Source organism: Phalacrocorax carbo, unplaced genomic scaffold, assembly GCF_963921805.1.
Source record: "Phalacrocorax carbo unplaced genomic scaffold, bPhaCar2.1 SCAFFOLD_97, whole genome shotgun sequence".
Classification (NCBI taxonomy): domain Eukaryota; kingdom Metazoa; phylum Chordata; class Aves; order Suliformes; family Phalacrocoracidae; genus Phalacrocorax; species Phalacrocorax carbo.
Window position 1 is genome coordinate 56,385 of NW_026990463.1, and position 14,465 is coordinate 70,849.

At 63.9% G+C, this 14,465-nt stretch overlaps 1 long non-coding RNA gene across 1 annotated transcript; it reads right to left on the minus strand.

Annotated features, from left to right (window-relative positions):
• Positions 1–5,306: 5,306 nt before the first annotated feature.
• LOC135311228 (uncharacterized) lies at positions 5,307–5,739 on the minus strand. Its single transcript, XR_010371017.1, has 3 exons — positions 5,642–5,739; positions 5,483–5,541; positions 5,307–5,378 (listed from the first exon to the last, which is right to left on the minus strand). It is a non-coding gene; the product is annotated as an uncharacterized LOC135311228 (long non-coding RNA).
• Between the last annotated feature and the right edge of the window lie 8,726 nt (positions 5,740–14,465).

The window sequence follows — 14,465 nt, forward strand, 5'->3', positions numbered from 1 at the left end:
GGGGGGCTTATCCATGGCTGCAGCCCCTGCTCTGTGGGGGGCTTATCCATGGCTGCAGCCCCTGCTCTGTGGGGGGCTTATCCATGGCTGCAGCCCCTGCTCTGTGGGGGGCTTATCCATGGCTGCAGTCCCTGCTCTGTGGGGGGCTTATCCATGGCTGCAGCCCCTGCTCTGTGGGGGGCTTATCCATGGCTGCAGCCCCTGCTCTGTGGGGGGCTTATCCATGGCTGCAGCCCCTGCTCTGTGGGGGGCTTATCCATGGCTGCAGCCCCTGCTCTGTGGTGGGCTTATCCATGGCTGTACCTGCTCTGTGGTGGGCTTATCCATGGTGTCATAAATTGAGATCACAATGGATCATAATCCAATTAGAATTTTATTAATTGTAGCAAGTAGAATATGAGCAAATACAGCGCTGGACGGCAGGGGAGTCTGCGCTCCGCCAACTGCCGTACTGAGCAGTTCAAACAGTCTCTCTTTATACATCTTTACTTCCATGTTCAATGAGATAGTGGAGGTACTTTTCGCATGCTTCAGTAGTTGTTAGGGGGTCGTTTCCTGCTTCCTGGTGATATGGGGTTGCTTGTCTTATCTCTGTCGATAAGTTTGGACATCTGATGGTTATCTTGCATAAGCACGCCTGGGAGGTATTCTTCGCATGCTTTACATTGAGCTTAACATAAGTCTTAATAAACAATACCTTAGTTCAGTTTCTCACAATGGCTGCAGCCCCTGCTCTGTGGGGGGCTTATCCATGGCTGCCCCTGCTCTGTGGTGGGCTTATCCATGGCTGCAGCCCCTGCTCTGTGGGGGGCTTATCCATGGCTGCAGCCCCTGCTCTGTGGTGGGCTTATCCATGGCTGCAGCCCCTGCTCTGCGGGGGGCTTATCCACGGCTGCAGCCCCTGCTCTGTGGTGGGCTTATCCATGGCTGCCCCTGCTCTGTGGGGGGCTTATCCACGGCTGCAGCCCCTGCTCTGTGGTGGGCTTATCCATGGCTGCAGCCCCTGCTCTGTGGGGGGCTTATCCACGGCTGCCCCTGCTCTGTGGTGGGCTTATCCATGGCTGCAGCCCCTGCTCTGTGGTGGGCTTATCCATGGCTGCAGCCCCTGCTCTGTGGGGGGCTTATCCATGGCTGCCCCTGCTCTGTGGGGGGCTTATCCATGGCTGCAGCCCCTGCTCTGTGGGGGGCTTATCCATGGCTGCCCCTGCTCTGTGGGGGGCTTATCCATGGCTGCAGCCCCTGCTCTGTGGTGGGCTTATCCATGGCTGCAGCCCCTGCTCTGTGGGGGGCTTATCCATGGCTGCAGCCCCTGCTCTGTGGGGGGCTTATCCATGGCTGTACCTGCTCTGTGGGGGGCTTATCCATGGCTGCCCCTGCTCTGTGGGGGGCTTATCCATGGCTGCAGCCCCTGCTCTGTGGGGGGCTTATCCATGGCTGCAGTCCCTGCTCTGTGGTGGGCTTATCCATGGCTGCCCCTGCTCTGTGGGGGGCTTATCCATGGCTGCAGCCCCTGCTCTGTGGGGGGCTTATCCATGGCTGCAGCCCCTGCTCTGTGGGGGGCTTATCCATGGCTGCCCCTGCTCTGTGGGGGGCTTATCCATGGCTGCAGCCCCTGCTCTGTGGGGGGCTTATCCATGGCTGTACCTGCTCTGTGGGGGGCTTATCCACGGCAGCCCCTGCTCTGTGGTGGGCTTATCCATGGCTGCCCCTGCTCTGTGGTGGGCTTATCCATGGCTGCCCCTGCTCTGTGGTGGGCTTATCCATGGCTGCAGCCCCTGCTCTGTGGTGGGCTTATCCACGGCAGCCCCTGCTCTGTGGTGGGCTTATCCATGGCTGCCCCTGCTCTGTGGGGGGCTTATCCATGGCTGCAGCCCCTGCTCTGTGGTGGGCTTATCCACGGCAGCCCCTGCTCTGTGGTGGGCTTATCCATGGCTGCCCCTGCTCTGTGGTGGGCTTATCCATGGCTGCCCCTGCTCTGTGGGGGGCTTATCCATGGCTGCAGCCCCTGCTCTGTGGTGGGCTTATCCATGGCTGCAGCCCCTGCTCTGTGGTGGGCTTATCCACGGCAGCCCCTGCTCTGTGGTGGGCTTATCCATGGCTGCAGCCCCTGCAGGGCTGCCCCTGCTCTCTTGGGGCCTTACCCAAGGCCACAGACTTTGAGGGTTCCCAGCAGGGATCACGCACAGCCGCTGATGCTTCAGGGTGTCCCTGCTGCGGCACACACCTCACCACAGCCGCAGCCCCTTCGAGGGGTACCTGCTCCGGCGTGGCCTTATCCACGGCTACAGGCGCTGCAGCCTGTCCTGCTCGCACAGGGGCTCACCCGCAGCTCGCACGCCCTTCGGCTCACGGTCGCGCCGGCGTTCCCGCGTGAGCAGCGCGGCAGCGGGGGCCCAGCAGCCGTGGCCCGGCCCTCTGCCAGCCCCGGCGCCCGGCCATGGCCGCTATCGCGCCGTGCCCAGGCGCAGCGCCGCCAGGCAATCAGCCGTACGGCAGCACGGCCAGCAGGGCCGGCAGAAATCAGCCCCCACCCAGCACTAGACTGGAACATACGGCGAGGCAAGCAGCCCCGTGGCAAGCACAGAACCACCCGCCTTACTAGTTAAGCGGCAATAACAGCTATAAAGTCCCTCTAGCGCTTTGCAATCAGACCTGTCGTTATCTCGAACCCTCCCAGCCCCACGTGGGGCACCGGAAAGCACGGGCGCGGGTTTAATCCCAGCTGGCAACCGAGCCCCACGCAGCCGCTCGCTCGCCCCCCACCCCGGTGAGCGGGAAAGAGGAGACGTGAGGAAAAGGAGACGTGAGAGAACTTGGAGGTTGAGCTCAGGACAACCTAGTGGGTAAATACGGGAACAGAGCCCTTGAGATACACATAAAGGCAGTTTAAGAGCTAAAGGAGCCGCCGCGCACGGAAGCAGAGCGAGATAAGGAATCCCTTCCCTCCTCCCCACGGGCAGGCGGGTGTTCGGGCACCTCCAGGACAGCAGGGCTCCATCGCGCGCGGCGGTGCCTTGGGAAGACAAGCGCCGTCGCTCCCAACCTCCCCCCCTTTTCCTTCTTCTTCCCCCCCACCTTTGCAGACTGGCCATGACGTCATGAGGTGCGGGGTATCCGTGGGGGTCAGCTGTCCCGCCCGCGCCCCCTCCCAGGGCCTTGCGCGCCCCCGGCCCGCTCGCGGGTGGGCTGGGCTGAGGAGCAGCAAAGGCCGTGGCTCTGTTTAAGCCCCGCTCAGCAGGAACAAAACCAGCCCTGGGTTCTCGGCGCTGCTTCCAGCACAAAGCCGAGCCGCAGCCCCACGCGAGCTGCCGTGAAGGAAATTCACCCCATCGCAGACAAAAACCAGCACAGCCGCCCCCCTCCGCCCTTAGGTGTGTGCGACAGCCGCATCCCGGAGGATTTCAAGACCTACTTCTCCCCGCTCGTCACCAACGTGGTCCCAAGGTGTGGGGTCCCACGTGGGGATTTTGGGAGAGGCAAGGAAGGAACAGGGGTCTGGGGTCACCTACCCGAGCGTCGCTTCCACCCCACGCGGGCGTCCTTGGGGGTTTCCATCCCGGCGTCACCGCTGTTCCCTCTGAAGGGTGAGAAAGGTGGCGGCGTGCCCAAGGTCGTGTGCCGCCGCCCGGGCCCTCGGCCAATGCCTGCCCCGCCCTGCCCCCGAGCGCTAAAATTAGCAGTTTTATTTCTGCTTTCCACCTTACCTGGCAGCTGGGAGCTGTGTGCGCGGGGGACAAAGTCCAAATGCTGTTGAAAATGCCCTGGGGCGCGGGCAGGTGTGGCCCCAGTCCTACCCGGCAGGTTCTGGTGTGGGGTAGGAGGGTCCCCCGTGGGCAGCAGGGTGCTGTGGGCAGCAGGGTGGGGGTCCTGGGCCGGGTGTGGGGGTGGCCTGGGGGCTGATCACCCCAAAGGAGGGCTGCAAAAGGGGAGGTAACAGCCTTTTGCCCCCTCCCCAAGTCTGCCTTGGGGTTGTCCCAGTACAAACCAGCGTCAGCAGAGCGTTTTCAGTACCTTTATTGGAAAGAAAGATGGGGTCCAGCCCCAGTATTTTTGGGGGCGGAATCCTCACTCCTGAAGTGAGTTTGGGGAGGGAGGGAAGTGGGGACATGACCCTGGAGGTGGGGCCATGGCCCAAAAGTGCCAATAGGTGCGAGGTCGTGTGGGTCATGACCTGGAAGTGAGGGTCATGACCCCAAGAATGGTCCCAGGAACGGGATAAGGACTCCCAGTATGGGGTCAAGGCCCCCACTGACGGGGGTCTGGGTTCTCCCACAGTGCTGGAGGAGACCCGTTCCCAGCAGCGATGCTCATGGAGGGGATGGCGGGAGGGGAAATCAGCGTCCCGGTGCCTGGCACCCGTGGGAGGGACCCCACGCTTGAACAGGGGAAGAGTGTGGGGTCCCCCCCGTGACGACAAAAACATGGCAGATACACGGTGCGAGGGACTGACCACGACCACCGTTTCCCCATCCCCTGTGCTGCCGGGGGGGCAGAGGTAGGGAAAAGCGGGAGTAAAGTCGAGCTGGGGAAGAAGGGAGGGGTGGTGGAAAGGGGGTTTAATATTTGGTTTTTATTTTCTCATTATCCTACCCTGAGTTGACTGGTAATTAATTAATTTCCCTAAATCGAGTCTGGTTGGCCTCTGATGTTAATTGCTAAGTGAACTCTCCCTGTCTTTATCTCAACCCACAAGTATTTTGTTACATTTCCCTCCTCCGTCCAGCTGAGGAGGGATGGAGCGGCTGGGTGGGCACATGGTGTGCAGCCAAGGCCCACCCACCCCACACCTTGGGACGCCCTCGATGTTCCCACCCCAAAGCCACCACGGCTGCCCTCCGCCCCACAGCCCTTTGTCCCCTTCCCCCCGGGGAGGGTGGGAACGAGGCGTGGATGAACCCCGGGGCGGGTATTTAACCCCCGGGTGGGGGCAAGGGAAAATTCTCCCCGGTGCGTCACCCCTCGGACTTGCACCTTTGCCGGGGGTGACTCAGCAGCAGCTCCTAATTGCCCGCTCAGCAATTAACTCATCCCCAGTGTTTTCCCTTCCTTCCTTGGGGCGTTTTTGGTGGATTTGCACCCCACCACCAGCCCCGTCCTTCAGCCAAGCCCCCGTCGCCCCCCACGGGGCACGCGACCACGTTGCGTGCCCCCGACAGTGTGTGACAACAGGCGGGTGACAATAAAATTAGGCTTTTATTCAAGTAGTTAAAGTGCTGTAGTGATCAGTCGTTGTGGGAGGCAGAGGATGGTGCATTTCCCAGCGCTTGCCACCCCGAGACCCCCGCCCACCCCTGTGTCCCCATGTCCCCCTCCGCTCGCCGCTGCCTCTTGAGTGGCTCCACTCAGGGGACGATGACGGATGGTCGCTGGATGTGGATCTGGGGAGGGAGGAAGGAGAGATGGGGGTGTGATGGGGGGCGGGGGGTTGCCCACCAGAGCGGGTGTGGGGACAGAGTCAGGGTCCTGGGGACGTGGTACTCACCTTCTGCGAGGTGTCCACGTTCTCTAGGTTGATGCAGTTGGTGCTGGGGGCCTCCAAGTCTGTGGGGTGGAAGGAGAGGTGACATGGACCCCCAGCGGCTCCCCGGGTGCCACAGGCCCCCCACCCCACGGCCACCCAGACCCCCACCGGCCCCGGTACCTTCCCAGGTCGCGGCCGGGTTGCTGGCGGTGAAGCCCTTCGGGCTGGTCCAGCTCTCGTCCGTGCTGCAATACAGCTCCGAGTGGGAGGTCAGCTTAACCCTGCGTGACGGGGCGGAGGTGGATGAGAGCCAGGCACGGCCCCGCGGGACCCCCACCCCACCCCCCGGCCAGGCACTTGCCTGTACTCGTCCTTCTGCCTCTTCGCCCGCAGCAGGAAGGCGGTGAAGGCGGCGACGGCCACGACCAACCCAGCCACCGGTACCCCCACGGCCACCCCCACCTTGCTGATGCGGGAGCTGCAGGCGCTGTCTTGGTACCAGAACGCCGACGGCTCCGAGCACCTGGTGGGGATGTCCAGGTGGTGAGAGCCCTGCCGGCTTCACCCCAAACCCGGGGGGGCGCCCGTCCTGGGGGGCAGGGGGTGGGCAACGGGGGGCTTACTCGCACTGTGGTCCCGAGCGTGCCACGACGCACGTGCCGTGGACGCAGGGGTAAGGGTCGGCAGAGCGTTTGTTGCATCTGGTGATGCAGAGGACGCCGGTGGGGGTGACGAGCGGGGAGAAGTAGGTCTTGAAATCCTCCGGGATGCGGCTGTCGCACACACCTAAGGGCGGAGGGGGGCGGCTGTGCTGGTTTTTGTCTGCGATGGGGTGAATTTCCTTCACGGCAGCTCGCGTGGGGCTGCGGCTCGGCTTTGTGCTGGAAGCAGCGCCGAGAACCCAGGGCTGGTTTTGTTCCTGCTGAGCGGGGCTTAAACAGAGCCACGGCCTTTGCTGCTCCTCAGCCCAGCCCACCCGCGAGCGGGCCGGGGGCGCGCAAGGCCCTGGGAGGGGGCGCGGGCGGGACAGCTGACCCCCACGGATACCCCGCACCTCATGACGTCATGGCCAGTCTGCAAAGGTGGGGGGGAAGAAGAAGGAAAAGGGGGGGAGGTTGGGAGCGACGGCGCTTGTCTTCCCAAGGCACCGCCGCGCGCGATGGAGCCCTGCTGTCCTGGAGGTGCCCGAACACCCGCCTGCCCGTGGGGAGGAGGGAAGGGATTCCTTATCTCGCTCTGCTTCCGTGCGCGGCGGCTCCTTTAGCTCTTAAACTGCCTTTATGTGTATCTCAAGGGCTCTGTTCCCGTATTTACCCACTAGGTTGTCCTGAGCTCAACCTCCAAGTTCTCTCACGTCTCCTTTTCCTCACGTCTCCTCTTTCCCGCTCACCGGGGTGGGGGGCGAGCGAGCGGCTGCGTGGGGCTCGGTTGCCAGCTGGGATTAAACCCGCGCCCGTGCTTTCCGGTGCCCCACGTGGGGCTGGGAGGGTTCGAGATAACGACAGGTCTGATTGCAAAGCGCTAGAGGGACTTTATAGCTGTTATTGCCGCTTAACTAGTAAGGCGGGTGGTTCTGTGCTTGCCACGGGGCTGCTTGCCTCGCCGTATGTTCCAGTCTAGTGCTGGGTGGGGGCTGATTTCTGCCGGCCCTGCTGGCCGTGCTGCCGTACGGCTGATTGCCTGGCGGCGCTGCGCCTGGGCACGGCGCGATAGCGGCCATGGCCGGGCGCCGGGGCTGGCAGAGGGCCGGGCCACGGCTGCTGGGCCCCCGCTGCCGCGCTGCTCACGCGGGAACGCCGGCGCGACCGTGAGCCGAAGGGCGTGCGAGCTGCGGGTGAGCCCCTGTGCGAGCAGGACAGGCTGCAGCGCCTGTAGCCGTGGATAAGGCCACGCCGGAGCAGGTACCCCTCGAAGGGGCTGCGGCTGTGGTGAGGTGTGTGCCGCAGCAGGGACACCCTGAAGCATCAGCGGCTGTGCGTGATCCCTGCTGGGAACCCTCAAAGTCTGTGGCCTTGGGTAAGGCCCCAAGAGAGCAGGGGCAGCCCTGCAGGGGCTGCAGCCATGGATAAGCCCACCACAGAGCAGGGGCAGCCATGGATAAGCCCCCACAGAGCAGGGGCAGCCATGGATAAGCCCCCCACAGAGCAGGGACTGCAGCCATGGATAAGCCCCCCACAGAGCAGGGGCAGCCATGGATAAGCCCCCCACAGAGCAGGGGCTGCAGCCATGGATAAGCCCACCACAGAGCCGGGGCTGCATCCATGGATAAGCCCCCCACAGAGCAGGGGCAGCCATGGATAAGCCCCCCACAGAGCAGGGGCTGCAGCCATGGATAAGCCCACCACAGAGCAGGGGCAGCCATGGATAAGCCCCCACAGAGCAGGGGCAGCCATGGATAAGCCCCCCACAGAGCAGGGGCTGCAGCCATGGATAAGCCCACCACAGAGCCGGGGCTACAGCCATGGATAAGCCCCCCACAGAGCAGGGGCAGCCATGGATAAGCCCCCCACAGAGCAGGGGCTGCAGCCATGGATAAGCCCACCACAGAGCAGGGCCTGCAGCCATGGATAAGCCCCCCACAGAGCAGGTGCAGCCATGGATAAGCCCCCCACAGAGCAGGGGCAGCCATGGATAAGCCCCCCACAGAGCAGGGGCAGCCATGGATAAGCCCCCCACAGAGCAGGGGCTGCAGCCATGGATAAGCCCACCACAGAGCAGGGGCTGCAGCCATGGATAAGCCCACCACAGAGCAGGTACAGCCATGGATAAGCCCACCACAGAGCAGGGGCAGACATGGATAAGCCCACCACAGAGCAGGGGCAGCCGTGGATAAGCCCCCCACAGAGCAGGGGCAGCCATGGATAAGCCCCCCACAGAGCAGGGGCAGCCATGGATAAGTCCCCCACAGAGCAGGGGCAGCCATGGATAAGCCCCCACAGAGCAGGGGCTGCAGCCATGGATAAGCCCCCACAGAGCAGGGGCTGCAGCCGTGGATAAGCCCCCCACAGAGCAGGGGCTGCAGCCATGGATAAGCCCCCCACAGAGCAGGGGCAGCCATGGATAAGCCCCCCACAGAGCAGGGGCTGCAGCCGTGGATAAGCCCCCCACAGAGCAGGGGCAGCCATGGATAAGCCCCCCACAGAGCAGGGGCTGCAGCCGTGGATAAGCCCACCACAGAGCAGGGGCTGCAGCCATGGATAAGCCCCCCACAGAGCAGGTACAGCCATGGATAAGCCCCCCACAGAGCAGGGGCTGCAGCCATGGATAAGCCCCCCACAGAGCAGGGGCAGCCATGGATAAGCCCACCACAGAGCAGGGGCTGCAGCCATGGATAAGCCCACCACAGAGCAGGGGCTGCAGCCATGGATAAGCCCCCCACAGAGCAGGGGCTGCAGCCATGGATAAGCCCCCCACAGAGCAGGGGCTGCAGCCATGGATAAGCCCACCACAGAGCAGGGGCTGCAGCCATGGATAAGCCCACCACAGAGCAGGGGCTGCAGCCATGGATAAGCCCACCACAGAGCAGGGGCTGCAGCCATGGATAAGCCCACCACAGAGCAGGGGCTGCAGCCATGGATAAGCCCACCACAGAGCAGGGGCAGCCATGGATAAGCCCACCACTGAGCAGGGGCTGCAGCCATGGATAAGCCCCCCACAGAGCAGGGGCTGCAGCCATGGATAAGCCCCCCACAGAGCAGGGGCAGCCATGGATAAGCCCCCCACAGAGCAGGGGCTGCAGCCATGGATAAGCCCACCACAGAGCAGGGGCTGCAGCCATGGATAAGCCCCCCACAGAGCAGGGGCTGCAGCCATGGATAAGCCCCCCACAGAGCAGGGGCAGCCATGGATAAGCCCACCACAGAGCAGGGGCAGCCGTGGATAAGCCCCCCACAGAGCAGGGGCAGCCGTGGATAAGCCCCCCACAGAGCAGGGGCAGCCATGGATAAGCCCCCCACAGAGCAGGGGCTGCAGCCATGGATAAGCCCCCCACAGAGCAGGGGCTGCAGCCATGGATAAGCCCCCCACAGAGCAGGGGCTGCAGCCATGGATAAGCCCCCCACAGAGCAGGGGCTGCAGCCATGGATAAGCCCCCCACAGAGCAGGGGCTGCAGCCATGGATAAGCCCACCACAGAGCCGGGGCTGCAGCCATGGATAAGCCCCCACAGAGCAGGGGCAGCCATGGATAAGCCCCCCACAGAGCAGGGGCTGCAGCCATGGATAAGCCCACCACAGAGCAGGGGCAGCCAGGGATAAGCCCCCCACAGAGCAGGGGCAGCCATGGATAAGCCCCCCACAGAGCAGGGGCTGCAGCCATGGATAAGCCCCCCACAGAGCAGGGGCTGCAGCCATGGATAAGCCCCCCACAGAGCAGGGGCTGCAGCCATGGATAAGCCCCCCACAGAGCAGGGGCTGCAGCCATGGATAAGCCCCCCACAGAGCAGGGGCTGCAGCCGTGGATAAGCCCACCACAGAGCAGGGGCTGCAGCCATGGATAAGCCCCCCACAGAGCAGGGGCTGCAGCCATGGATAAGCCCCCCACAGAGCAGGGGCTGCAGCCATGGATAAGCCCCCCACAGAGCAGGGGCAGCCATGGATAAGCCCACCACAGAGCAGGGGCAGCCATGGATAAGCCCCCCACAGAGCAGGTACAGCCATGGATAAGCCCCCCACAGAGCAGGGGCTGCAGCCATGGATAAGCCCCCCACAGAGCAGGGGCTGCAGCCATGGATAAGCCCCCCACAGAGCAGGGGCTGCAGCCATGGATAAGCCCCCCACAGAGCAGGGGCTGCAGCCATGGATAAGCCCACCACAGAGCAGGGGCAGCCATGGATAAGCCCCCCACAGAGCAGGTACAGCCATGGATAAGCCCCCCACAGAGCAGGGGCTGCAGCCGTGGATAAGCCCCCCACAGAGCAGGGGCAGCCATGGATAAGCCCCCCACAGAGCAGGGGCTGCAGCCGTGGATAAGCCCACCACAGAGCAGGGGCTGCAGCCATGGATAAGCCCACCACAGAGCAGGGGCAGCCATGGATAAGCCCCCCACAGAGCAGGGGCTGCAGCCATGGATAAGCCCCCCACAGAGCAGGTACAGCCATGGATAAGCCCACCACAGAGCAGGGGCAGCCATGGATAAGCCCCCCACAGAGCAGGTACAGCCATGGATAAGCCCCCCACAGAGCAGGGGCTGCAGCCATGGATAAGCCCCCCACAGAGCAGGGGCTGCAGCCATGGATAAGCCCACCACAGAGCAGGGGCAGCCATGGATAAGCCCCCCACAGAGCAGGGGCTGCAGCCATGGATAAGCCCCCCACAGAGCAGGTACAGCCATGGATAAGCCCCCCACAGAGCAGGGGCAGCCATGGATAAGCCCACCACAGAGCAGGGGCAGCCATGGATAAGCCCCCCACAGAGCAGGGGCTGCAGCCATGGATAAGCCCCCCACAGAGCAGGGGCTGCAGCCATGGATAAGCCCACCACAGAGCAGGGGCAGCCATGGATAAGCCCACCACAGAGCAGGTACAGCCATGGATAAGCCCACCACAGAGCAGGGGCTGCAGCCATGGATAAGCCCCCCACAGAGCAGGGGCTGCAGCCATGGATAAGCCCCCCACAGAGCAGGGGCAGCCGTGGATAAGCCCACCACAGAGCAGGGGCAGCCGTGGATAAGCCCACCACAGAGCAGGGGCAGCCATGGAAAAGCCCACCACAGAGCAGGGGCAGCCATGGATAAGCCCCCCACAGAGCAGGTACAGCCATGGATAAGCCCCCCACAGAGCAGGTACAGCCATGGATAAGCCCCCCACAGAGCAGGGGCAGCCATGGATAAGCCCACCACAGAGCAGGGGCAGCCATGGATAAGCCCCCCACAGAGCAGGTACAGCCATGGATAAGCCCCCCACAGAGCAGGGGCTGCAGCCATGGATAAGCCCCCCACAGAGCAGGGGCAGCCATGGATAAGCCCCCCACAGAGCAGGGGCTGCAGCCATGGATAAGCCCCCCACAGAGCAGGGGCTGCAGCCATGGATAAGCCCCCCACAGAGCAGGGGCTGCAGCCATGGATAAGCCCCCCACAGAGCAGGGGCTGCAGCCATGGATAAGCCCCCCACAGAGCAGGGACTGCAGCCATGGATAAGCCCCCCACAGAGCAGGGGCTGCAGCCGTGGATAAGCCCACCACAGAGCAGGGGCAGCCGTGGATAAGCCCACCACAGAGCAGGGGCAGCCATGGATAAGCCCCCCACAGAGCAGGGGCTGCAGCCATGGATAAGCCCCCCACAGAGCAGGGGCTGCAGCCATGGATAAGCCCCCCACAGAGCAGGGGCAGCCATGGATAAGCCCCCCACAGAGCAGGGGCTGCAGCCATGGATAAGCCCCCCACAGAGCAGGGGCAGCCATGGATAAGCCCACCACAGAGCAGGGGCAGCCATGGATAAGCCCCCCACAGAGCAGGGGCAGCCATGGATGAGCCCACCACAGAGCAGGGGCTGCAGCCATGGATAAGCCCCCCACAGAGCAGGGGCTGCAGCCATGGATAAGCCCACCACAGAGCAGGGGCAGCCATGGATAAGCCCACCACAGATCAGGTACAGCCGTGGATAAGCCCCCCACAGAGCAGGGGCAGCCATGGATAAGCCCCCCACAGAGCAGGTACAGCCGTGGATAAGCCCCCCACAGAGCAGGGGCAGCCATGGATAAGCCCCCCACAGAGCAGGGGCTGCAGCCATGGATATGCCCCAACAGAGCAGGGGCAGCCATGGATAAGCCCCCCACAGAGCAGGGGCTGCAGCCATGGATAAGCCCCCCACAGAGCAGGGGCAGCCATGGATAAGCCCCCCACAGAGCAGGGGCTGCAGCCATGGATAAGCCCACCACAGAGCAGGGGCTGCAGCCATGGATAAGCCCCCCACAGAGCAGGGGCTGCAGCCATGGATAAGCCCCCCACAGAGCAGGGGCTGCAGCCATGGATAAGCCCCCCACAGAGCAGGTACAGCCATGGATAAGCCCACCACAGAGCCGGGGCTGCAGCCATGGATAAGCCCCCCACAGAGCACGGGCTGCAGCCATGGATAAGCCCCCACAGAGCAGGGGCTGCAGCCATGGATAAGCCCACCACAGAGCAGGGGCAGCCGTGGATAAGCCCCCCAAGAGCAGGGGCAGCCATGGATAAGCCCCCCACAGAGCAGGGGCTGCAGCCATGGATAAGCCCACCACAGAGCAGGGGCTGCAGCCATGGATAAGCCCCCCACAGAGCAGGGACTGCAGCCATGGATAAGCCCCCCACAGAGCAGGGGCTGCAGCCATGGATAAGCCCCCCACAGAGCAGGGGCTGCAGCCATGGATAAGCCCCCACAGAGCAGGGACTGCAGCCATGGATAAGCCCCCCACAGAGCAGGGACTGCAGCCATGGATAAGCCCCCCACAGAGCAGGGGCTGCAGCCGTGGATAAGCCCCCCACAGAGCAGGGGCTGCAGCCATGGATAAGCCCCCCACAGAGCAGGGGCTGCAGCCATGGATAAGCCCCCACAGAGCAGGGGCTGCAGCCATGGATAAGCCCACCACAGAGCAGGGGCAGCCGTGGATAAGCCCCCCAAGAGCAGGGGCAGCCATGGATAAGCCCCCCACAGAGCAGGGGCTGCAGCCATGGATAAGCCCACCACAGAGCAGGGGCTGCAGCCATGGATAAGCCCCCCACAGAGCAGGGGCTGCAGCCATGGATAAGCCCCCCACAGAGCAGGGGCTGCAGCCATGGATAAGCCCCCCACAGAGCAGGGGCTGCAGCCATGGATAAGCCCCCCACAGAGCAGGGGCTGCAGCCATGGATAAGCCCCCCACAGAGCAGGGGCTGCAGCCATGGATAAGCCCACCACAGAGCAGGGGCTGCAGCCATGGATAAGCCCACCACAGAGCAGGGGCTGCAGCCATGGATAAGCCCACCACAGAGCAGGGGCGGCAGCCGTGGATAAGCCCCCCACAGAGCAGGGGCTGCAGCCATGGATAAGCCCACCACAGAGCAGGGGCAGCCATGGATAAGCCCCCCACAGAGCAGGGGCTGCAGCCATGGATAAGCCCCCCACAGAGCAGGGGCAGCCATGGATAAGCCCCCCACAGAGCAGGGGCTGCAGCCGTGGATAAGCCCCCCACAGAGCAGGGGCAGCCATGGATAAGCCCCCCACAGAGCAGGGGCTGCAGCCATGGATAAGCCCCCCACAGAGCAGGGGCTGCAGCCATGGATAAGCCCACCACAGAGCAGGGGCTGCAGCCATGGATAAGCCCACCACAGAGCAGGGGCTGCAGCCATGGATAAGCCCACCACAGAGCAGGGGCTGCAGCCATGGATAAGCCCACCACAGAGCAGGGGCGGCAGCCATGGATAAGCCCCCCACAGAGCAAGTACAGCCATGGATAAGCCCCCCACAGAGCAGGGGCTGCAGCCATGGATAAGCCCCCCACAGAGCAGGTACAGCCATGGATAAGCCCCCCACAGAGCAGGTACAGCCATGGATAAGCCCACCACAGAGCAGGGGCGGCAGCCATGGATAAGCCCCCCACAGAGCAGGTACAGCCATGGATAAGCCCCCCACAGAGCAGGGGCAGCCATGGATAAGCCCCCCACAGAGCAGGGGCAGCCATGGATAAGCCCCCCACAGAGCAGGGGCAGCCACGGATAAGCCCCCCACAGAGCAGGGGCTGCAGCCATGGATAAGCCCCCCACAGAGCAGGGGCTGCAGCCATGGATAAGCCCCCCACAGAGCAGGGGCAGCCATGGATAAGCCCCCCACAGAGCAGGGGCTGCAGCCATGGATAAGCCCACCACAGAGCAGGGGCAGCCATGGATAAGCCCCCCACAGAGCAGGGGCTGCAGCCATGGATAAGCCCCCCACAGAGCAGGGGCTGCAGCCATGGATAAGCCCCCCACAGAGCAGGGGCTGCAGCCATGGATAAGCCCCCCACAGAGCAGGGGCTGCAGCCATGGATAAGCCCCCCACAGAGCAGGGGCTGCAGC